At 43.2% G+C, this 23,796-nt stretch overlaps 1 protein-coding gene across 4 annotated transcripts in view; it reads left to right on the top strand.

The window, feature by feature from the left end:
* Positions 1-23,796, top strand: part of SGMS1 (sphingomyelin synthase 1) — a 253,701-nt gene that overhangs the window by 80,032 nt on the left and 149,873 nt on the right. For 3 of the 4 annotated variants that reach the window (XM_079793330.1, XM_079793327.1, XM_079793325.1), the window contains exon 3: positions 16,615-16,706. The gene's annotated coding sequence lies outside the window, so the exon portion shown is untranslated. Of the gene's footprint in view, positions 1-3,181; positions 3,299-16,614; positions 16,707-23,796 lie in introns of all 4 variants that reach the window. The other variant, XM_079793326.1, reaches the window with a different exon arrangement.

The raw sequence follows: 23,796 nt of genomic DNA, 5'->3' as shown, positions 1-23,796 counted from the left end.
ACTGGGGATGTGCCGGCAACCAAGGTACATGCCCTTGACCGGAATTGAACCTGGGACCCTTCAGTCCGCAGGCTGATGCTCTATCCAGTGAGCCAAACCGGTTAGGGCTGACCTGCACTTCTTCAAAAGCGCCCTCTTACTCCTGAAATGTTTTTGGGCACAAATCACTGATTCTTAAGTAGAGTTGTATTTTTGGTATTGAATCAGCCAGCTTCAAACGTTGTGATGTGTTTGGTTCATCAGAAACAGCGAATAGCCCTCCTGTACCTCCTTTCTACTTCAGTCTTCTCTGAGTGAGTGAACCTACTCAGTAAACCAGAGTGCTCTCGTCTGTGTCCACTGGCAGGTTCCTGTCACAAGGGGCCTCTGTTGGGTTCATTTCTGAGCTGTGATACCCACTTTGGGGTGGAAACAACATTTCATTAAAGAGAAGTTCAAGTTATTTTTTTATCTGTAAAATGAGGATAAAAATGTCTGCTTTATGAGTTCTTAGGCGGTGTAAGGGATGCAGTGCAAGTTCTGTGTGTTCTAAGCAGAGTCTGTTAGGATCTGCTTATAAAACCCCGTCGCCATGGGTTTCACTGCAGTGGCTGTGCCTTCTGTTCGTTGCTACAGAGTGCTGTGCTTGTTTTGTTTTGTTTTGTTTTGAGCAACCAACCCTTTTTGGAAGCAGAAACAAAAGAAAGAAAATCATTTGGGCTTCTTCCATGTCATCCAACCAACCAGGGGACACGCCAGTGCCTCTTTCAGAGATCACTGCCTACAGAAACCCGGGAGGAGAAGTCACTTCGAAAGCACGGTTGGGGATGGTCTCTCTGTGCTCCTCAGTGCTAGGGATTTCAAGTGTGCCAGGGGCAGGGGCCTGCAGTTCCCTTTACTATTACCAAGCTGTCCTCTGGGGGAAGGGACTGGTGTTCTGCATGTGCTTCGGTGAAATACTGCCTTGTCATCCTCAGAGCTAGTCATGTCCCCTTTCCTTGACTTTATGGATATGGGACAGGCTGCCATTTTCTCCTTAGCACCGCAGCATCCACCAAGGCGACGTTCATTTTGCTTCTTTTTCCTTTCTTTCAGACAATCACTTATCCCAATTATTTACCAGCTCCAAATAGAAGAGGATGGTAGTTTCAATAGATGGAACACATCAGTGAAATTAAAGGGCCCACATTTCACATTTGCAGATGAGAAGGTGTTTGTAGCACGCCCCGTTCCCTGGGGTTCATGGCGTGTTTGGACTGAGCTTCTGTAACCAGGATGCTGTGTGCAGCGAGCACTCCTGGCATCAGCCTGGGCCCTGCACATACTTTCTGTTTCCCCTGTTTATTCACATCTTCAAAGCATTTCGCCCTCTGAAACGCCAAGATGGTATTTCAGTTGACTGTTACACCAACGATCTATTTTGGTTCTCTTGGACTTTGCAGTGAGACCTAACACATTGTCTGTTCTTAGCTTTTCAGCAAAAGCTTTTGATTTAAACTTTCTCTTAAGGAAAAAACTGAATGTGAGCAAAAAAGAAACTTAGTTGCAGCTGAAAAATCTATCTTTGAGAGGGAAACACATGTGGGGGAAGTGAGGAAGGCCCTCAAACCCGCTTTCCTTCCCTGAAGCAAGATAGGGCCGTGGTTAATAGAGCACTTAGGTGGGTGGGTGCAGAAATACCTTGTCCGGAGCTCTGGCTTCCTATGTTTGGGATGGGGTTTGTGAGAGCAGGCCCTGGTTCATCTGCTCTGTGCCTCCCTGCGTGACCTGGGTACCAAAGTCACCGCTTCCGTTTCCTTCCCTGTGAAATGAGGACAATAGAGCACTCCAGACACTCCTGGCATTCAGTACCTGTTACCTGATGTTGCTGTTATACTTTCCTACCAGTTATGTCAGCATGTGTGAGGACAGCAGGCGTTTGAGAAGTAAGTGTGTCAGAACGTACACATCCCAGAGTATTCTCTCCGCCTGCCTCCTCTACACGTGAGCATTAGTCACACTTGGCTTCAGGGCTTCGCTGGGAAGCAGGTCAGTCCCTACAGAAACTCCTTTCCCTACGACCAGTGGGATTGTTTTCTGCTTTACTCTCAGGTTTGCTTTTTACTCTGAACCGGTTGATAGTTTTTAACAACTAGATGTATCTACTCATCTCGGCTTTTAAAAATAACTTGACTGAGGGCCAGCCCAGGCCTGTGGTGTGGACGTGCTGAAGTGCAGCGCCTCCCGCCCCGCTGTCCTCTTCCCCACGATCCCCGGGATGTGAAACGCAGCCGCAGACTGCAGAGTGGCTCGGAAGCCAGGCTGCCAGCTTTGCTGCAGGCGGGGTTTCCAGCTGAGCGTAAGGTAATGGAAAAATCTAAGTTTGTCTGGAAATGCTCACTGCTCTGCAGAACGTCAACATTCGGTCTCCAAGATAGTTCGGGTGCTAACGTTATTCCCCTGTGCTGCCTTTTATGTTAAAAACCATAAAAACTGGGAGATTAGAAAACATTTTTTTTTTTTGCAATTCTCATTACGTTACAATAACCAAAACCCCTGCATGAATGGTTGCTGAAAGATAAAAATTAATTAACAAAGAAAAATTGGGACTTTCTGAAAAATATATATTGTAACGTGTAATTTATAGATAACATATAGCTTTTTATATTTTATAAAATATATGTAACATATACACATATAATATACATATTATATGTAATACGTAACTTTATACATTTTAAATATTACATATATAGCTTTGCTGTTTTCTCACAAACTTTTCTTTATGGCACTTTGCTTTTACTTTGACTCATGTTACTCATAAATTCTCACTGCCTTGACCTCTTTTTTTTTTTTTAATAGACAAATATGCATATTTTCTGCTCTAAGCCCAGATTGGTGGTATCATAGAAATCCTAGTTTTTTTTCCTTTATTTTAATCTCTAGGTTTCTCATAATCTGTTCTTAAACAGATATCTTAAGAATTAAATGAATGGCAGCACTTCAAAACAGTGATCTGTAAATAAACACAAATGCAGGTCAGATCTTTTTGAATTTTTAAAAATAATTTTAAGGAGAACAATAATTGTACTTCCGGCTATTTTTCACACATAGAAGCTGAGGAATTTTGTTTACATACTCTTCTCGTATGCCACACAAGTCTTTGAAGAATGAAAAGTGGAAGTCCTAGGGTGGGGTTACCTTTACTTTTCTTTCCCACCAGGTCTGATCTGGTTGCTGGAACTTCAAGCTATGCCTTGAGAACCTGATGTTAGTGGTGGTGGCCCTGGCAGGACTGTAAGAAGAAGGACCGTGTCCGCCCGGGTGATTTTAGGCCAAGGTGTGGGACACGTAGACTCTTCCACCTCTGGGAGCCAGCGCCTTGAGCTTTTCCTGTTAATCCCTGTTGGCAAGAAACAATCAGAAACTCTCTTGAAGTGAAGTAACTGCCAATGTTAGTGCTTTCTTCCTAGGAGATGTGCTTTTTAGCAGAAAAGAAAACATCAGTCCAGGAATCCAAGTGCTTTTTTTAAGTGGATGAGTCCTACAATTTGGGTCTAGTCATGACTTTTGGAGGCTCCACCCTGCTTCTCTTGATTGAATTTAAAACAAGCCTTTCTTTCACAAAACCTCAGAGAGTGGGTGGCTTAGCCAGGGGCCAGCATCTTTATTATGGTTTCAAGGATCTTGGCCCCATCTCCTGGCCTTGCCTCCAAGTAGGGCAACTCACAACTGCCCTGGGCACTGAGAGTATGACAGATGAGGTAGCAAGCCAAGCTCGGTCTTCTTTCACACAGCCAGGGACTTTCTGGGGGAGCGGGTTGAGGGTGGGGGAGAAGAGGGGAGGACTCGAGATCATGGCAGAATTAATGTAAGATACTAAATTCCTAAAGAAAGATGAAGTTATATTGATGTGCCACACTTAAGGCAGTAACATGCAAAATCTTTACAAAATTTTCAATAGGAGTTTTTTAGTTGCTTGAGTTAAGTTATTATGGGAGGTAAAAAATTGCAGTAAGTACTTTAATTTAGAAAATCAAAGAGTTATATGATAATGCCTCCGCTGGAATAAGTCTTTACAGGTGTAGCAATAACTATGATAAAATTTAACTAGATTGGAAAGCAGAAGATATAGGAATAGTGTTTTTGGTCTTATCATCTCCCCTTCCTGCGATCCTCCAATTTTCAAATCTTAAACCTCTCTTAAGGTCTCCAGCCCTGGCTGGTCCAGCTGCCTTGTAGAGTTTCACTTGAGTGTATCCTAAGCACGTTAATCAGAGCTGCACCTTGGTCTGCTCTTTCTGTCATCCCCTATATGCTTTGCCAAACCAAGTCACTGTGGATTCTGCTTTTAAAGGGATCTTGCACCCACCACTTCTCCCTGTCTCCCTGCCACCCGCCTGGCTCGTCACTTGGGTGACTGCAGTCGCTCCCTATGTTCATTGTGACTCTTCCATTCTCTTGATGAAACACAAACCTGGTAACTCACACTCCTTCCCCTCAGAAAAACAAAACAAACCAACCTACACCACCCAGCTCTTCCATAACTTCCCATGGTTTTAAATTGAAATCACAGTCTCACAACCTCCAAGTCCCCGGTGACCTGGTGCCTTTCCTAGCGCTCCCCAGTCCTCCTCCCTCTGTGATCGGCCTGGTGGCTCGGTTTCTGTTTCTCAGGAAATGGCCTTCCCTTCCACTTTCCTCCCTCCTTTTAAAACCTTTGTTGACTTCTGTTGTTTTCCTGTTCTCCCCTTAATTCTGTTTTGTCAGGTAAAGCCTTAGGTGAGAGACGGCCTTATTGTATCACGGCCATCCCATTGGTAGTACTTACACCTCAGCAGTGTATCCCAGGACCTAGCTTAGTGTCTGGCGTATAGTAGACACTGAATTGTATTTGTCGAGTGAAAGTAGTGTTATTTGTAAATATTTTAAGTGCTTCTCCATACTCGGGGAGGCAGCATGGCTAGTGTATGTGTGCACCTGTGCTCGTGGCAGACACTGCTGGTCGGCCACCACTCCCTTCCCCTGGCTGGCTTCTCAGTGTTGCACTTTAGGCAGCTGCTTCTGGCCTGCTGGTCTGTCTGAACCGCCACGTGCCATGAAACCTGTTGGCCATTTCTCATCTAGCAGACAGAGGCATAGCACTCTGGATGTTTAGGTTCTTGTCTTGATCTTTAGACACATTGTGTAAACTTGTTATGCCTTAGTTTGCACACCAGTCTGCTGCGAGTGATCAGATGGTAAGATAAGATATTCTTTCTTGAGGATAAAGTAAGAAACATTGAAAAATTAGCAAAGCTTATCCAAATAAAAGGTTGAATAGTTACATTTAATGTGCTTTGATATAACAAATACCTTGTGATCAGCCACTCTTTTTTGGCGACTAACATGTAAATTGTTGTCCTAGCGGGTTTGGCTTAGTGGATAGAGTGGTAGCCTGAAGACTGAAGGGTCTTGGGCTTGATTCCGGTCAAGGGCACATGCCCAGGTTGCGGGCTCGATCCCCATTAGGGGGTGTGCAGGAGGCAGCCGATCAGTGATTCTCTCTCATCATTGATGTTTTTAACTTTCTCCCTCTCCCTTCCTCTCTCTGAAATCAATAAAAATATATTTTAAAATAAATAAATAAAATGTAAATTTTTTATACACATAAATCTTAAATTTATTCACAGGCTTACCATATCTATAAATGGGCTTTACAACAGGGACTGTTTTTCTTTCAGAATTAGGTTGATCTCTTGTTTCAGTATGTACCAGATGTTTACTTTGTAATTGCTAGGGAAGAGTACATTTCAAGGAGATAGAATGTAAAATGTCAAGGAGAGGCTAGTTTTTTGTTTAGTTTACTGTCATTCTGTGGCAGTGTTTCACAGGGTGTACCCCTGGTCACCTGTATCAGGAACACCTGTGGGTGGTTATATTACAGGTTCCCACCCCCACAGCTTACTGAATCAGACTTTTTGAGGCCTGGAAATCTGCAATATTAAGCTCCAGAAGTTTGAGAACCTCGCCCATGAAATGCCTGGTATATTGTGCGGTATTAGTAAGTTCTGAACGGGATCTGTAAAAGATGGCTCACTCACTGACCTTTTCAGTCTCACCTGAGCATAACAATGACATCAGAAAACAAACATACCACTGCCAACACTGCCCAATAAAAGGCAAAGCTATTGATTGTGGCTAAGGTTGAAAACAGTCAGTGACCTTATTCAGCCGGAGCACAGAAGATCAACAAGGGCCATTGTTCCCAGAGGCTTAAACACACTGGTCCTCTGGGAACAGTGGCCCTTTGACCACAGCTGCCATGGGCAGAAAGGAACCAGGCAAGGTTCTGCTCTCCTCAGTGCCGAGCGAGGGCCAGTCCTGCAGTGAAGGGCGGGGCTTCTGATTTCTCTCTGTGGCAGCCCAGCAGGACCAGGCCGGCAGTGACCTTCACCTTCACGTTCACGTTCACCTTCCAGTTCACCTTCACCTTCACCATCACCCACTATTTTCCTGTGCTCTCTGGATACCCCAGGTGCAAGGGGAAAACTTGCTCTGAACTGGAAGGCAGAAATAATAACAGCGATTTTTTTTAAAAATATTTTATTGAATTTTTACAGAGAGGAAGGGAGAGGAATAGAGAGCTAGAAACATCAATGAGAGAGAAACATCGATCAGGTGCCTCCTGCACGCCCCCTACTGGGGATGTGCCCACAACCAAGGTACATGCCCTTGACCGGAATCGAACCCAGGACCTTTCAGTCCGCAGGCCGACGCTCTATCCACTGAGCCAAACCGGTTTCGGCAATAACAGCGATTTTAAAAGCTGGCTTTGCCAAGTGGGTAGGATGTGCTTTACCTACATTAGCTCACATAATCAGCTTGAAGCTGGGGAGAGCCAGGATGTCTATGAGAAAGCATTTCGCGGCAAATCTGAACCCTGATCTGGACTCCTAAGGGAGGTTACAGGTCTCCACCTCTGTTCACGTCAAGGCTTCTCTGGGCGGTCTGCTTCCTTTTCCTTTATGGCACTTACGGTGAAGCTCTTGCTCTTCTTGGATTCAGCTCCGCAGCCTCACCTTCCTGATGGTACGATGTGGACGAGAATTACGGTCCAGGAAGTAATCCTGAGCTGCTGCGACTGTCCCCCTCAGGACACTCTGATCTTAGCAAATGCTGCTGCATGTTGTTCCACTGACATCTTGGTCCCACCTAGATAAACAGGGAGATGCTAAGTCAGTGACGTAGCATACTGAGAGGGGGAAGGGCAGAGAACCCAATGTGTCATCACCGACTCTATCCCAGGTGAGCCTCCTCATAAGACTAGTGTCTCACAGAGTGTATTCTGAGAAAAGCTGCCGCGTCGACATCCTTAGCAGAAGGAGGGTTTGAGATTTGGAGGCACTTGTTCTGAGCTTCCAAATTTTCTGGAGTTACTTTGCCTGTGGATTAGAAAGTTACTGTGGGGAGAAAAGAAGGTTTGAACTAAGGATTAGGTAAGGTCAATGCAGGGTCCTGGGTTATTTGGTGATTTGCCTCAGCCATTCAGTTAGAGATATTAGAGAAATGACAGATGGATAAAAATTAAAAAAACACAGAAGGACGAACAGACCGGATGACTTCAGATCTTGTTTTAAAGGACTCAGAGGCTATGCCAAGCCAGATAGCTTATTGAACTAAGGATATTCAATAGATTATAGAATTTGAATATCTTGTTAACCAGATTATAATTAGACTAACAGTAAAGACAATAGGAATAGACTGGGGAAATTCAGCCACAGGAGGCTGAGAGAAGTGCAGACTGAAGTGATTCAGAGGGCTGTTTTGCCTACAAGGCCTCCGGTGACTACATGAGAACAATGTGTTGATCCTGTGACTCAGTGAGCCTATTTCTAGGAGTAATTTCTAAGTAAATGATAAGCTAAATGTGTTCAGAGATTTAACTTTGAGGATGCTTAGTGAGCATTGTCTGAAACTACACATTGGAAGCAACCCAGATAGGTTCTCCAAAGAGCGATGGATAGATCCACTATAATTCACCTGTATAATAGAATATTGTGTAACCATGACAAAGAAGTTGAAGAAAAATATTGACATAGGACAACAACATGAAAAAATAGGCTATAATAAAATTTATAAGGTTAACATACTACACAAAGAAACTGTGTAGTACAGGGGGAAATCCAGGAAAGACATTAATCAGAATGGTCCCTTTGATTATCTTTAAGTGGTAGAATTTGAAGTACCTGGAATTTTTTTCTTAGGGCTTTAACACTTATAATGTTTAATGTAAGCATATAGAATTATTTCTGTAATTAAAACAAGTAGTTAACTAAGTAGAAACGTGATATGATGTATTTAAAGGTGCTTTGTCAACCTTTTATCCAAATATTTCAATATTTAATCATTTTTAAACCCAAATATTCCTGGTAGTTCAGAGGAGCTGTTAGTCCCTCACATCACGTGTGTTTTGCTGACTTTTCTGCACTGACTTTGTTGCCTTTGCCTTTGGATAAGCTGTACTCGACCATGTCCCCCCAGTTCCAGGCTATTGGCATCATCAGAGAACTCACTGTAATGAAAAAAGATTTCCTTATCATGATTGGCTGTTTCAGTAAATCCAGAATTATCCTTCAGAGTTGCCACATAACCCAAGAGCCTCTTAGAATTAGAATTATGACCTAAAGTCACACATAGGTTTAGCTGCTGTCCAGGCCTCTGCCACTAATACTAAATTCAACCTTATCCCCAATTTGAGAAGTAGATCTGTCCACATCCTTGGCTTGAAAAGCAATAGTCAGCCAAAACCGGTTTGGCTCAGTGGATAGAGTGTCGGCCTGCGGACTGAAGGGTCCCAGGTTCGATTCCGGTCAAGGGCATGTACCTTAGTTGCGGGCACATCCCCAGTAGGGGGTGTGCAAGAGGCAGCTGATTGATGTTTCTAACTCTCTATCCCTCTCTCTTCCTCTCTATAAAAGATCAATAAAATATATTTTTAAAAAAATTAAAAAAGAAAAGAAAAGCAATAGTCAGTTTTACCCCACAATCATCATAAACAATAATACCATCCTCAGTCTCCTTGTCTTTGCCTTATTTGGCCTAGTGGTTTCAGGATTAGGAAAGTGGCTTCTTTCTCTACGTGCCCAGAAAACTATCTGAATGGGAATGGAATGAGATCATGCCCCAGGGAAGTTTTTTAATCCTCATACATGATTTCCATGGGCAGAGAGCCTAACAGGAGCCATAGTAAACTCTCCTTCCTCTGCAACATGGAACTGGTTCCCATCCAGAATTTCACTCTAGTGGAAGAACATACGAGCAGCACGATCCACATACTTGATGAAACCAAAACCATGTCTCATGGCAGCAATTACACCCATTTCTCTGGCTCATTAGTGAACTACAGTGTATTTGATAGAACTTCTGTGTTGGTTGCTTGTTCTGATTTGTCATGTCCTAACGTGGTTGCCTTCCAACAGGGTCACCTTGTATTTTGTATCTTTGTCTCCAAAGGGAAGTTCCATAGGAATCACAAAGTCACCTTTAATGCATCCTGGCAATGGGCCATTTTGGTTTTTTACTGGGTGCTTTTGGGATAACTTTTGTTGTAGTTCCTTCAAAATGATATCTTAAAAAATACCTGTTCTTTGAGGCAGTAGTCTGATGTCTGTAGCAACTTCTTTACCAGTTCTGTCTTTGTGAATTCCACGCCATCTCCAGGCTGTACGGCTTCTCATTACCTCGGGGGGAAATCCTTTATATTATTTCTTTGATCAGAATGTTGTGCCCTGCCCCATTTCCTGTTTTGCTTTTGCCTTCAGAACTTTAGAAATCATTTTCGTATTCAAGCACACCAAGAGTATTATCTGGTGATTGGAAAATCACCTTCTGTTTTTATTTCATGACTTTATATTTGTGACTGTTCCTTCCAAGTGCATGTGTCTTATATTCTTAAATCTCTCTTGGAGATGGATAGCACTTAAATAACTTAATAAAACGAACTGCTAGGTATTGTATTGTGATTTTAGATAAACCATTAACTTAGCTTGTGTCTTTAAGATTTTGGACAGAATATTAAATATAATTTTAATCGGCTATAAGAAGGCCAGGGATTTTTGGAGGAAATACCAGGGCCAAAAATCTTTTGATACAGCTTAAACACCTAAGTTGTGTGTGAGTTTAAGCAGCCAATATTACAGTGTGGTTGATCATGAAGATCTTATCTAACCAGCATACATTAAAGCAATGTGCAGGTTTTCATGGAGATGGGATGATAATTGAGGAGCATGGTGACTAAGTATTGATTATTTAGATGGGCTGTGCTGCTTTTTTGCTTTGAAGGAAATAATGAGGATTAGACAAGGAAACTGCAAAGGCTATTGGGGACAAAAAGGCTCTTTTCTCAATGTGGGATTGAAATGTGCAGCAGGGTTAGTTATTCCCTCCTCTGCACCCTCCTGCACTTGGCTCTGCTTTGCTGAAAGCTCTCATTGTATGGCACTGTAATTATTTGTTTATGTTCGGTGTCTCTGCGAAACTATAGTTGGCCCAGCCTTGGTCTTCCTTTTGTCAGCTTCATCTAGCACAATGCTGGCTGTGAGTTTTTTGCATATATGACTTACATTTCTGAAATAGCAGATTAACAGGCATATTTTAGTCCAGTAAGTATTTCAAAATATTGGCAAATATTTTGAATAGTCAAAAGAGTTTGGGAGGCATTTTTGCCGCCAAAGCATATTACGTGTTCATTCAAAAAAAAAGTTCTGTAATTTCACATTTCTATAGCTAGTAGGTTCCAAAGAGCAATGTGATGCTGAGGCCTACTGGAATGGGATGAGAAACCCTACCTCAGGCAAGTCTTTATACCTCTTCTCCTCTATAGTTCTGTAATGTGCTGGGAGTGAACACCCACCTTTGTTTATCGAAGGCCTCAGTACACCTGGCTGTATATTGTGCTGAGGGTACAGTAGTGACCAAAAGCAGAGACTCTGGCCTCAGGGATGGAGTTTATTTTCTGAAGTATCAGAAGCAGACTCAAGTCATAGGAGTTGCACAGTGGACGTTCTTACTGTCTTCTTTTTCTCCTGAGGGCACATAGAAAACCCTTTGTTTCCACGTCTCTTGGTGACACATAGAAAACCATAAATCAGAATGTGCAAGAGTCAAAGATTTGCTATTTGGGATAAGAACACTCGGCTACAAGCAAAATTAGAAAAGGATATTTTGATTTACATTTTCCTTCTCTATCGACTCTTGCCCAAACACATTATTTTGTTTCTTCAGAACACATTGATGTTACTCCATTTTCACCAGCGTACCAGCTCTAGAACCCATTTTTTTTTTTTTGTGGAAATCGAGTCACTTTTGAATAACTATAGTGGTTTGTAGATTACTGCTCTCTGACAGTGTTCCCAAGGGACATTATGACTAAATAGGATGATAGAAGGAGATTTGTACTAGCAGGTCACTTTGATGGGTGGACATATCGCGACCTTTCAGTGGCTGGGGGTTCTGTAAAGCACATCTTGGGGGTGAGAGATGGATTTCATTGAATGTTGCTCAATGAAGTTCTGATTGGTGCCAAGGCAATGCTTGTAGAGTGGCTGTGCGACCCTGAGATTATGGCCCTGCCGGCCTCACTGGTGCGTCTTTCCTTTTTAAGAACAATCTCTGCTGCTTATTGTAATGCCACATGGAGCCCATCACTTAACCCCGAGCCTCAGGATCCTCATCTGTAAAACGGATCATCCGATGAACCTCCGAGTGGTTTTGAAGATTGAATAGCATCTGTGAAGTGCCTGTTAGAGGGCGAAGAACAGAGCAGGCTCTCAGTGCATGACAGCTGTTTTTACCCCTTATAATGGATGCCTTAATTTTTTTTCTAAGCATTTTGAAACAGGTTTATAATACTGTCTGGATGAAATATTTTGGTCTTTATTGTGAGTATCATAGTTGATATTAGCTTATGTACATCTTTGTTATATTCTCTTCTGAAGAATTCTGATGAATCTTTCACATCTTCCTTTTTTTTTTTTTTTTAACCCTTTTAGTGTTGCCATGAGGCCACCATTTGTTGCTGCTCTGGGCCTTTACCTGGAAACACTAGTTATACTATTAATTTTTCCATTAAATGTGTTTGGTACTATTTATGGAAGGGCTGTAAGCACTTTGGTCCTCCACTCCCCAGCTGTGTGACACTGGGAAGCTGCTGAGCCTCTCTGCCCTTTTGCTTGTCTGTAGAATGGGCTGAAAACAGCACCTACCGTACAGAGTTTGTGTTTGCAGTCACTGAGATAATACATCTTAACTACACTTAGAATAATCAGTAAGTGATTATTATAAAGGTGAGCTTATGTACTGTGAGAATATGAAGGTTGGGACACTAACCCAGCTTTGAGTGGTGATCATGAAATATTCCCCAGAGGGTGTCAAGCCTCAGTGAGTAAGTCAAGAGAAGAAAGGGCAGAAATGTCTACAAGGATTTTACTAGTGATGGGGCAGAAAATGCTGGAAGGTGAAGTAGAGAGTTCAGTAGGGAGCAGATGTTTTTCAAGCCAAGAGGCTCTGATTATATACCCGGGAAATGAGGAAACATGGAGGACTTTGTACTATTGTGCTGACAAGAGGAATCAGAGTTCAACAGCATCCACATGGAGACACTGAGTCCTGTGGGAAGACTGATCCAAGAGTCCCTTTAGGATAGGGACAGCGAGGAGGGCCAAGGGACAAACATAGACATTTTGTTTGCATCAGCTGCTCTCCTTTAAGTTCTAGGGAACTTGAAGTAAAACCAAAGAAAGGTATAACTTGCCATGCTTTGATTCCCTTTGAGAAAATGGATTAGGTGGCTGCAATGTGAATTTAAAAAAAATACATTTTTATTGATTTCAGAGAGGAAGGGAGAGGGAGAGAGAGAGAAACATCAATGAGAGAGAATCATTGATTGGCTGTTTCCTGCACACCCCCTACTGGGGATCGAGCCTGCAACCTGGGGATGTCCCTTGACTGGAATCGAACTGGGGGCTCTTCAGTCTGCAGGCTGTCACTCTATCCACTGAGCCAAACCAGCCAGGGCCATTTCTGTTATGGAGAGAATCTGCTCAGGAAGTAGAAGGAGGTCGCCCACATTTCTGCCGGGCACACTGTTGGGACGCTGCTTGTGTGTGCGCACTAGGGGCGCAGGTCTGCTGGCTTGTGCAGGGAAAGAACCACTATTCTCCACTTTCCTGTAATTGCAAAATTATCCTTTCTCACAGTGTGTTCTTGTTAGCCAATTTCCTCTTGATTAACTTGGTGTCTGGGATTGCCAGTTTTCTTTTTTACTATATTTTTTTCCTAATTATTTTCTCACTGTGGTTAGAAGTAGAAATGGAAATACATCAGAAAATGATTTATATGAAAAGGAATTTTCTCCCCACCCCTAAGTACATGCACATAAACAAGAAAAATGAAGACTAGCAACTAACTTTCATTTCTCTGGATAGACTATTGTGTTTTGTTATGCCATTTGGAAGAAGAGTAATAGAAATAAATGTAAATGTGTGTTGGGGTGATAGACAGCTGCCCATCCGAAGCGAGTATCAGCTTTGTGGAGGAAGAGAGACATTTTCTGGTCATTTTGTTTGGAATTGCCTGGTGGCTAGAGAGTGTTTCTCTTGCCACAGCGCTGCAATAAAAGTAAACACATACTTTTCTAAGAAACAGATAGGGAGTGTCTTTGAAATGCTTAAATAAAGAGCACTTACAATATGCTCAAAGTGTTTGATTCTTAACCCCTCCAATAGAGCAGCCCCACGGTCCTCAAGCATCACTAATGTTGAAGGCAGCGAGGAGGCGGGAGTCTGGTGCTGGACTTGCCCTCCTGTGGGAAACTAGAAACTGGACACCATATGGGGCCGTTGTTATATGTCATTGGGCAACAGGCAGCCAGGACTGCGATCCTGGAGAGAAGAGAACCAGGTGAGGTGAGGCCCTCATCTGCCTTGCTGTTCTGCTGGAGCCTTTGTCCTGGGAGGGCAGCCCTAGGGAGCATGGTGGTCTCATGGAGTCCAGGGCTACCCAAGAGGCTGGGATCTGTGTGGCAGGGCCCTGGGGAGGAGGGAGCTGTGCCAGGGGAGCCCAGAAGCTGGAATGTGTACGTATATTAGGTGAGACCAGCAGAGAGCAGCTGCTACCAGGTTTAGAAGAGAATGGCCATACCAGAGGTCATGTAGTACTGAGACAAATGGAGACTTCTGGCCTATTGAGGGTGGAGAGACCACACTGAGCAACTTAGCCATTCTATTGAGACACCAGAAAGACCACATCTTAGGAGTAAGGGCCATACCTTAGAGTAGGGCCCTATGCTAGAACCATGGACATAGCTGAAATAGACATAGCTATCTTAACCAGCTATAAAACCAAGGCTGACAGGATTAAGAGGATCTGCCAGTAATTTAATTGCCATTGGAATTAAACTGAATACCTTCTAATTGTCTACCTTATAATGGAAGGGAAGCATACAAAAAGCAGGAAAATGTGACTCATATTTAAAATGAAAAGCAGTCAATGCAAACAGACAATGCCTTTAAAACCGTGTTATGTTAGATCTTGGTCTCTAATAGCATCGGGACTTTTTGGAGAAATGACTGCATCTAAAGAAGAGATGGGATAGGTACAAGATGAGCCCAGAACTTTTTTTTTTTGTAATGTCAGTAAGTAAGGATATAAAAGTAAGAAAAAAATGATGGGGCATGTCACAAAGATAAAGGGGCTCCCATTGACTAAATCTGAGACAGTTTGAGCACCAGAATAATTAAGTCAGTGATGAATTATAAACCATCGAACAAGTAGGACGTCACGCATCCATATTGATCATAAGAAGATAAATAGATAAATAATGTACAGCGCTGAGTAATGAATGACAGTGTGGAGGGAATGCTGGCATTGGAGCTGTCAGCATGTTGTGGCAATTGCAATCCAGTTTAGATCAGGCAAGGATCACCGATGGATGCTAAATCTAGGAGGAAATTTTGCCAAGGCACTAGGTATTTTCATGGTCTTAAAGTATCTCCCCACAGATAACTTATTAGTTGCAAGAGAAAACATAGTAATTTTCCATTGAAGAAATTAGACAAAACCTTGGCAGGGTGATCAAAATTAACCTTGCCAAGGGGGGTCCTGTACTGTGTATAAGCTTTCAGATATGATACCTGGAGAGGAAACCATCGCCTCGGTAGTTTTTGGCTGATAATGCACGACCTGAATTGAGTCATGAGGAAATGTCAGACAAGTAAAAAGGAAATGTTTTATTCATATAAATAAGGGGGAGAGCTATATTTTTCTAAAGTGTCAGTGTAATAAAAGACAAAGGAAAGCTGTGTGCTTCAGATTAATGGCAATTAGTATCAGACCTGACCCTGAACTGGATCCTCAGTTGGAGGAAAAGATGCTCCAGTGCATTTGGTTAATTGAAAATGGTGGTAGATGAAAGTATTGTATCAGTATTAAATCTAAGATTGATAACATTACGGCTATTTAAGTATTCTGCTATTCAGAAGAAATAAATTCACAAGTATTTAGATGTAAAAAGCCCTGATGATTATCACCACGTGGCTCAGGAAGAAAATGTTGAGTGAATGTGTCTGTAGACAAACAGTGAATTATTAAGTATATGGGTTAAATGTTAATAGTAGGTGAGTTTGGGTAAAGAATATATGGTGTTCTTTGAACTAGTATTATTCTACAACTTTTCTATAAGCTTGAAGTTATTTCCAAGTTAAAAAAACACACAACAACCCCAGCAATATAACAATGGCTTAAAGAGAAAAGGAGAGTATGTGAAAAAGATGCATGCATTTCTTAACTATCTTGGTGTAGATTGTCTACCTTTTGGTTGTCTCTGGCAAATGAACATTTAATCCTATCATACAGCATCTGTGTCATTCAGCAGGCAAAGCCATTTCTATATCTATTAGCTAAGAAAGTAAGTCTACTGCAAGAAGAAATAACAAGATTGCTTTCCAAGTTGAAACCATTATCTCATTTCGTGCCATAGAAGAATTTATAATGAGGAGTCATAGAGGTGGTTCTAATCCCTCCTTCAATACTTGCCGGCTGAATGGTCATGGGAAAGTTCTGTAACTTTGGGAAATTCAGCTGCTGCATTTTTATTGATTTATTTTTAATTTTGAAAAATGTGGGGTTTTTATTGCTTTCAGAGAGAGGAAGGGAGAGGGAGAGAGAGATGGAAACATCAATGATGAGAGAGAATCATTGATTGACCCCTACTAGGGATTAAGCCCACAAACTGGGCATGTGCCCTGATTGGGAATTGAACTGTGTTATGACCCCCTGGTTCATAGGTCAATGCTCAACCACTGGAGTCACACCGGCCAGGCCAGCTGCTGTATTTTTAAATAATACTTGCCTATTTTCAAGATCTTATGGCTCAATGAGAAAATGCATGTGAAAGCTCTTTGTAAATAATAATGGTTTCCTGTACAAACATTAAATTACGACTAATAGTTGTGGCTAAAGATGAACAATGGCTTAGACTGAGGTAGAGATTTTAACTCCAGGGGCTCTTTATTCTTTTAAATGTCAAGATTAATTCTAGAAGAGAGACTTTCCCCAGTAGACCCTTTGGTTCCTTCCGGTTGCCCTCTTTCTTATTTCTTGTCTTTCTTGTTCCAGGCAAAGCTTCCGTGACTGCAGGAGTTGTGGATTCTCTGAATTTCAAGAACAGTGAAGTGGGAGCATAGCAGATGGTGTATGGAAGCCAGCATGTAAGTCAAATTCATTGTTCTACCCGTTCCCAGACATCTCACGGGTCCGAAGTGCCTCAGATACCTCCTGCTTTGCTCTGAGATGGTGTGTGAGGCTCTGATGGACGGAGGGATCTTCCAAGGCTTTGTGGTGCCCAGGTCAAAATCAGCCAGGGTTTTGGAGGAGAAAGGGCTGAAGAAGCCAGATTCCTTAAAGGAGGAGGAAGACAACATGGGCCAGGGAGATAGAAATTCATAAAACAAAAGGCACAGGAAATCATGTCTGCCTGAGTCACAGAAATGACAGAAAAGGTGCTGCTGGATCTGAAGCCACATAAACCACCTTTAAAAGTTTCACATTTAAACTTGACATTTAAAAGGAGAAAGGCTGCCTGAATTAAGGAAAATCTCTGCCTTAGTGTAAGCCGTTTTTTCATCTTTAACCAAAACTATGACTAATAATTTAATTTTATAGAAGAAATGATCAGGGAAGGCTCTAAGGAGACCTGAGAGAGGCATTTGGGCCAGGCCTTTTCCATTAATCTGGAGTTACTCTTTATCCTGGAAAATGACAGTTCCCAGCTCTGCCCTTTCCGGTGGAGTTGAGTAGTCTTGGCCGGCACTGCCAGTGTCACTCTGAGATGAGATAGGCCAGTGAACGGCTCCCTTCACTGAGAAAGTCCTGTGGCCAAAGTAGAACTCGGCTGAACTAACCAGGATTCTGAGTGTTGGTAGTTTCCATTCTGGCACATAATTACTATGTTTATATCCAAACAATATATTGATGCGTTTTGTCCCTTTTTTAAGCTTGATAAGAGTGGTACGTTATGTGAAGTATTCTGCAACTTGCATTTTTTCACTCAGTTATGTTGTTAAAATTCACTTGTTGCATGCAATGGTAGTAAATTAAATTTTAATGTTAAATAAAGTTCTGTTGTGAAAATCTATTACACTTTATCCATTGCGCCACTTTCTTCCAACTTTTGGTATTCTGTTGCCAGTCTAGCAGATATAAAATAGCATATTATTGTGGCCTTAATTTGCATTTTCCTGGTTAATACTGACATTGAGCATCTTTCTTTTTAGTATCTTTGGAAAACAGACTTCATGACTTTAATGTAGAGAAAATTTTCAGTCTTATATGGCTATAGCAGTGTTGTTTGTTTCTTTTTTAGTTATTTGATTTTTTTTTTTGGAAATATAGTCTAACCTCTTTTAACTCTGTGTATTTTTTTATTGTTAATTTTTTCATTTAGATTGAAGTTTTTGTTGATTTGTGTTCTCATTCAATTTTTTTTTTGGTCTGCTGGTTTGGAAAGTATGCATTCTATTTGTTCTTCTAATGATTGCCCTGAAAGTGTACACTTACCAGTTTTGAAGTCGATCAGTAGTTAAGGTATTTTAATCCTCATCCAGAATAATACAAAACGCACAGGACACCTAATGAGGACTGCCTTCTTCTGTGCTTATGGGTTCTTCTCAGTGTTCCAGTTCTGTTCTGTGTTTCACCATACAAATTAGGCAACTACTGTTTAGAGGTGGTAACTGTTTAACTTTATATGTTTACTAGAGGCCCGGTGCACGAAATTCGTGCACGGAGGGGGGTTGTCCCTCAGCCCAGCCCGTACCCTCTCCAATCTGGGACTCCTGGAGGGATGTCCGACTGCCCGTTTAGGCCCGATCCTGGATCGGGCCTAAACGGGCAGTCGGACATCCCTCTCACAATCCAGGACTGCTGGCTCCCAACTGCTTGCCTGCCTGCCTTACTGATTGCCTCTAACCGCTTCTGCCTGCCAGCCTGATCACCCCCTAACCACTCTGCTGCCAGCCTGGTTGATGCTTAACTGCTCCCCTGCCAGCCTGTTTGCCCCCAACTTCCCTCCTCTGCCAGCCTGGTCACCCCTAACTGCCCTCTCCTGCAGGGTTGATCACCTCCAACTGCCCTCCCTTGCAAGCCTGGTCCCTCTCAACTGCCCTCCCTTGCAGGCCTGGTCCCTCACAACTGCCCTCCCTTGCAGGCCGGGTGCCTCCCAACTGCCCTCTCCTGCTGGCCATCTTGTGTCCACATGGGGGCAGGATCTTTGACCACATGGGGGCAGCTATATTGTGTGTTGCAGTGATGATCAATCTGTATATTACTCTTTTATTAGATAGGATAGAGGCCTGGTGCACGTGTGGGGGCCAGCTGGTTTGCCCTGAAGGGTGTCACAGATAAGGGTGGGGGTTCCCTTGGGGCGTGGGGCAGCCTGAGCGAGGGGCCTGTGGTGGTTTGCAGGCTGGCCACGCCCCCTGGCAACCCAAGGGGAGGCCCTGGTATCTGGAATTTATTTTCCTTCTACAATTGAAACTTTGTAGCCTTAAGGCGGAAAGCTTTGCTTCCCCTGTTGCCGCCGGCAACCCTGGCCTGCTCTCTCAAGCTCCATTCTGCCGCCATTTGTTTGAATTTGTTTATCTTCTATAATTGAAACTTTGTAGCTTGAGTGGAGGCTTAGGCCTGCAACAGCTATGGAAAGCTTGGCTTCCTCTGTTACCTGGGAAACCTTGCTCTCTGTGGCTGTAGCCATCTTGGATTGGGGTTAATTTGCATACTCACCCTGATTGGCTGATGGGCGTGGCTTATGTAGCGGAGTGATGGTTAATTTGCATATTACAATTTTATTAGAGAGGATGATTTGTTGCTTTCCGCCGGCATTATCTCGATAATAAGAGGGCCTCAGTCTTAACAATAAAAACCTTTCTTGGGATCCACCCAGGACCACTTTAGTTCCCTTTGGGAGTCCTGGTTTTGGGTTGGGCTTTTCACACGTGGCTGAGAGCTGAAGGCTAGATGCCTCTCCCATTGCTGGTACTCAGAGTCGCCTCCAGGGCAACTCCTGCTCTCTTCTTCGCTCAGGTTTCAGTGCTCTGTTCCTGCCACATCCTCCTGGGGCAACACATTAAGAAGTACTTTCACAAATATCTTGTCCACCACAGTTCCTAAATTGGCAGTGCACAAGTGATATTTTAAAATCAGGTTTTTTTCTGTACATGTACTTTATAAATTTTCTTAATTCTTTTAAGTTTTACATGAAAAATTATTTTACCTACAGATGGGAAAATATTAAAGTAGTGATTTCTTTGAAAGCTAGCTTAGCCACATCTATACTCATATCTCATACTATAACCTTATACTTTTGCCTGTTTTTTTCTTTTTTTTCTAGTTAATCTATTGAATATTTATTTCCTTGGAAGTTGGAATCACTACTTTTGGAATAACTCGTAAGGACAGAATTTCTACTCAGCACCCTTTATTTATGCCTCCCAATCTGTTTTCTTTTAAAGTGTCTTTTATATTTCTATCCAGAATTCTGGACATAAAAGGTTCAGTTGTGGATCTGTGCCTGCAGATCCTTCTCACACCGAGTGCAGAAAATTGCCGTTTGCTATTGTGAATTAGAGGCATCATCTGTAAACTCCACGTCCTTACATTCTGCATCCCCTTAAGAAGTGTAGAAAACAGCTTAACGCTTTTGGTCTATAAAACGTTAAATTGACTTGGGCACGTGAAAAATTTGTTATTTCAAAATGGATGTACGTCGAGTGGCCTGATTTCGTAGTTCACGCATTCTGCAGGAGATGAGAATGCCACGCCTTTGCAGAGGCTTCACAGCTCTGACAGGCCGGTTGTGTGGGTTAGGATTTCGTGATGAAAGTGGTATGTCAGTGATGTTTCCAATCTGCAGAACCTTTACGCTTTGTAGGCCACAGGTAGCACTCTTGTAATCCTAGTGTAATCATGGAAAAGGCAGGCACTGAAACGTTCCTAGGAAATGCTGAGCTCTGTGGCTAGAGAGCCTCTGAGGGACTCAGGTTATTGACCCCGCACTTTCACTTGGAAGATGTCAATAGCACAGAATTCCGTGGATTTTTCTCCCTGGGAAAGCAAGTTCTAACAGAAGTTACTAACTCCTCATAACCTGCGTTAGTGTTGGCTGTTAGTTCAGGCACTACTGCTGCTTTTTCGTTTGGTTAGCGAGCATTCGGAAGCTTCACCCCAGAGAGTTACGTAGACCTCCAGCAGCTCACCAGGGAAGGCCAGAGCTTCCAGAGGAGTCCCTGCCCAGCCTTCTGGGCTGGGGAGCCATCACTCGCGAGTGCTCCCTGCTTGGGTGCAGGGAAGGGAATGTAACGCCCATTGCTCCCAGTTCGGTTTGCCTGGGCCGGCCGGTCATGTGGTAGAGCAAGGCCTGGCCATGTATGTGAGCCTCCCCTTCTGCTTCTTTTACTAGAAATATGTGTCCCTTTGAAAGTTATGATTTGGATCATTAGCTCATTTTGAACTCTGGTCATATCTAAATGATGCAGAGACAGCGCAAGAATACATACAGCCTTTCACATGGACTTTCCAGTTGGGGTGTTAAAAACTGGGGCTTGACAGTCATTGTCAAGACAAGTGAGTACCCATAAATCAGAGTTTGGTCACCGGGCCCCGTCCTATGACTCAGAGCAGTGCTTTACTGCACATGCTCCCCGTATCTCCGGGGCTTTGGTCCTAACTGTGCTCCTCTGGACTGAGATCCGTCACTCATCTCTGACTTGGCACTGGGACACTTGGCCATTCATAACATTTTCCCTCTTTCTCATACAAGGTAATGAACTTGTATATTTCTAAATAAGGTTTTGAAAAGTGATATTGCTTTAAACACCTTCTTCTCCATCCTGTCCTACTTCCTGTTTACCCAATTTACCTCTGCATGCTTGTTTTGCACCCTTCATTTGATGCCTGAAAAATGCCCACAATGATTTGGTTTTTTGCTGTTGCCTCAGTGAGGGTGGTTGGGGCTTGGCAGCAAAGCATCGGTGGACCCATATTAGGTTCATCAGCAGCCGGATGACCTGGCTTCAAGTTGAAGTTCTATTCACAGCTTGTGTGGCTTTGGCTAATAACTTAGCTTTTCTGAGTTTTCCCTCCTAATAACTACCTTAATCTGTTCATATGGTAGAGCAGTGGTTCTCTGAAGAATTATTGAGGACCCTACAGAGCGTTGCTTATGTGGGTTATATATAGCATTTTGTGATAGGCAGAAAAACGGCCCTCAAGTTCCCCAAACTTGTGAATCTGTTACTTTCCATGGCAAAAGGGACTGCACATGGTTTAAATCAAGGGTCTCAGATACGGAGGTTATCCTGGATTACCCAGGTGGGCTCAGTGTAATCCAAGGGTCCAAATAAGAGGGCGCAGGGGCGTTAGAGTCAGAGTGGGAATTTCAAGGATGGAAGCAGAGGTTGAAGTGATGCCACTGATAGAAGGGCGACCTCGAGACATGGAGAACAGGCAGCCTGTAGAAGCTGGCAAAGGCGAGGGTCATGTTCTCCCCGCGCTCAGCAGGCCCTCAGTCCTGCCGACACCTTCATCTTAGCCTGTGAGACCCATTTTCAGTCTTCTGACCTCCAGGACTCTAAGATGATTCATGTTATTTTAAGTCACCATGTCTGTAGGAGTAGGACAGTCATGCAGATATTTTCTGTGTTAGAAATTAAAAGTAAGAAATATAAAAAATATTACTTTCACCCTGGCTGGGTGGCTCAGTTGGTTGGAGTGTTATCCTGTGTGAGCACGCGCACAGACAAATTTGGGTTCAGCCCTAGCTGGTTTGGCTCAATGGATAGAGTGTCGGCCTGCGGACTGAAGGGTCCCAGGCTTGATTCCTGCCAAGGGTACATGCCCGGGTTGTGGGCTCGATCTCCAGTAGGGGACGTGCAGGAGGCAGCCAATCAATGAGTCTCTCTCATCATTGATGTTTCTAACTCTCTTTTCCTCTCTCTTCCTCTCTGAAATCAATAAAGATATATTTTAAAAAAACAACAACAAACAAATTTGGGTTCAATTCCCTATCAGGGAGCATGCCTAGGTTGCAGGTTCAATTGCCAGCCAGGGCACAAATGGGAGGCTGCGATTGATGTTTCTCTCTCTATATATCTTACCTAATAAAAGAGAAACATGCAAATTAACCGTCACTCCGCTATGCCCATAGCCAATCAGAATGAGTGTGCAAATTAACCCAACAAAGATGGAGGTTGATTTGCATATGCAGGCAGAGCAGAGTGAAGCCTGCTATGAGGGGAAGTGGGGCAGCGGAGGGAGCTACTGGAGTGGTGCTCCAGACAGAAGCGAGGACTTGCTGACTCCGGGCAGCCTGGGAGCAGGGAGGTGCTGGCTCCCGGGTGGCTGGGAGTGAAGCCAGGGGAAGGAAGGCCTATTCTTGCACGAATATCGTGCAACGGGCCTCTAGTATATATATATATCTTCCTTCCTCTCTTTCTAAAATACATAAAAGAATACCCTTGGGTGAGGATTTAAAAAATATGTAAAAATATTAATTTACCATCTATAATAATAAAAGTGTAATATGCTAATTAGACCAGATGTCCTTCCAGATGACCTGGATGAAGCCAGGGCTGTAAGGGAAGCCCGGATCCCAGGTGCCTGCCGGCAGCCAGAGGGAAGCCTGGGTCCCGGGTGCCAGAGGGAAGTTGGTGCTGGCAGCTGGGGAAAGGAAGGCCTACTCTTGCACGAATTTCGTGCATTGGGCTGCTAGTAAAATAATAATGAACTTAGCATAAATGCCTTTTGCGGGGGGATAACTCTTTCCCAACTGTTAGTGAGAAGTCTACCGCTGCTGTGCATTTTGTAGTAAATCTCTTTAATGTCTGGCTTAGCGGAAACTAGTAGAGTCTCATCAGCTTCTGCATTCTGGTTGTTGTAGCCTCATGTGTTGTATAGCCTCTGAACAACTCCCCTGTATACTCACGAGAGAATGAACATCAAAAGGCAAACACCATCTTAGTATTATTATGAAAATTGTTCTAGCTTCATGGACTCTACCTAAAAGGGTGTCAGGGATTTCCAGAAACCCCCAGACCCACTTAGAGAACTTCTGGGCTAGAACAGAGCCACATGGCCATATCTGACTGCAAAAGAGTCTGAGATTGCAGTTCTTATTCTGTGTGCTAGTTTGAAAAAACTGGGGGTTCTGTTATTAAGGAAGAAAGGGAGAATGGGTATTATATTACAACTAGAGGCCCAGTGCACAAAATTCATGCACTTGGGGGGGGGTGTGACCCTCAGCCC

The sequence above is a fragment of the Cnephaeus nilssonii genome (genome assembly GCF_951640355.1).
Source record: "Cnephaeus nilssonii genome assembly, chromosome: 16".
Taxonomy (NCBI): domain Eukaryota; kingdom Metazoa; phylum Chordata; class Mammalia; order Chiroptera; family Vespertilionidae; genus Cnephaeus; species Cnephaeus nilssonii.
Note: the sequence above shows the minus strand (reverse complement) of the source record. Positions and strands in the feature narration are given on the sequence as shown.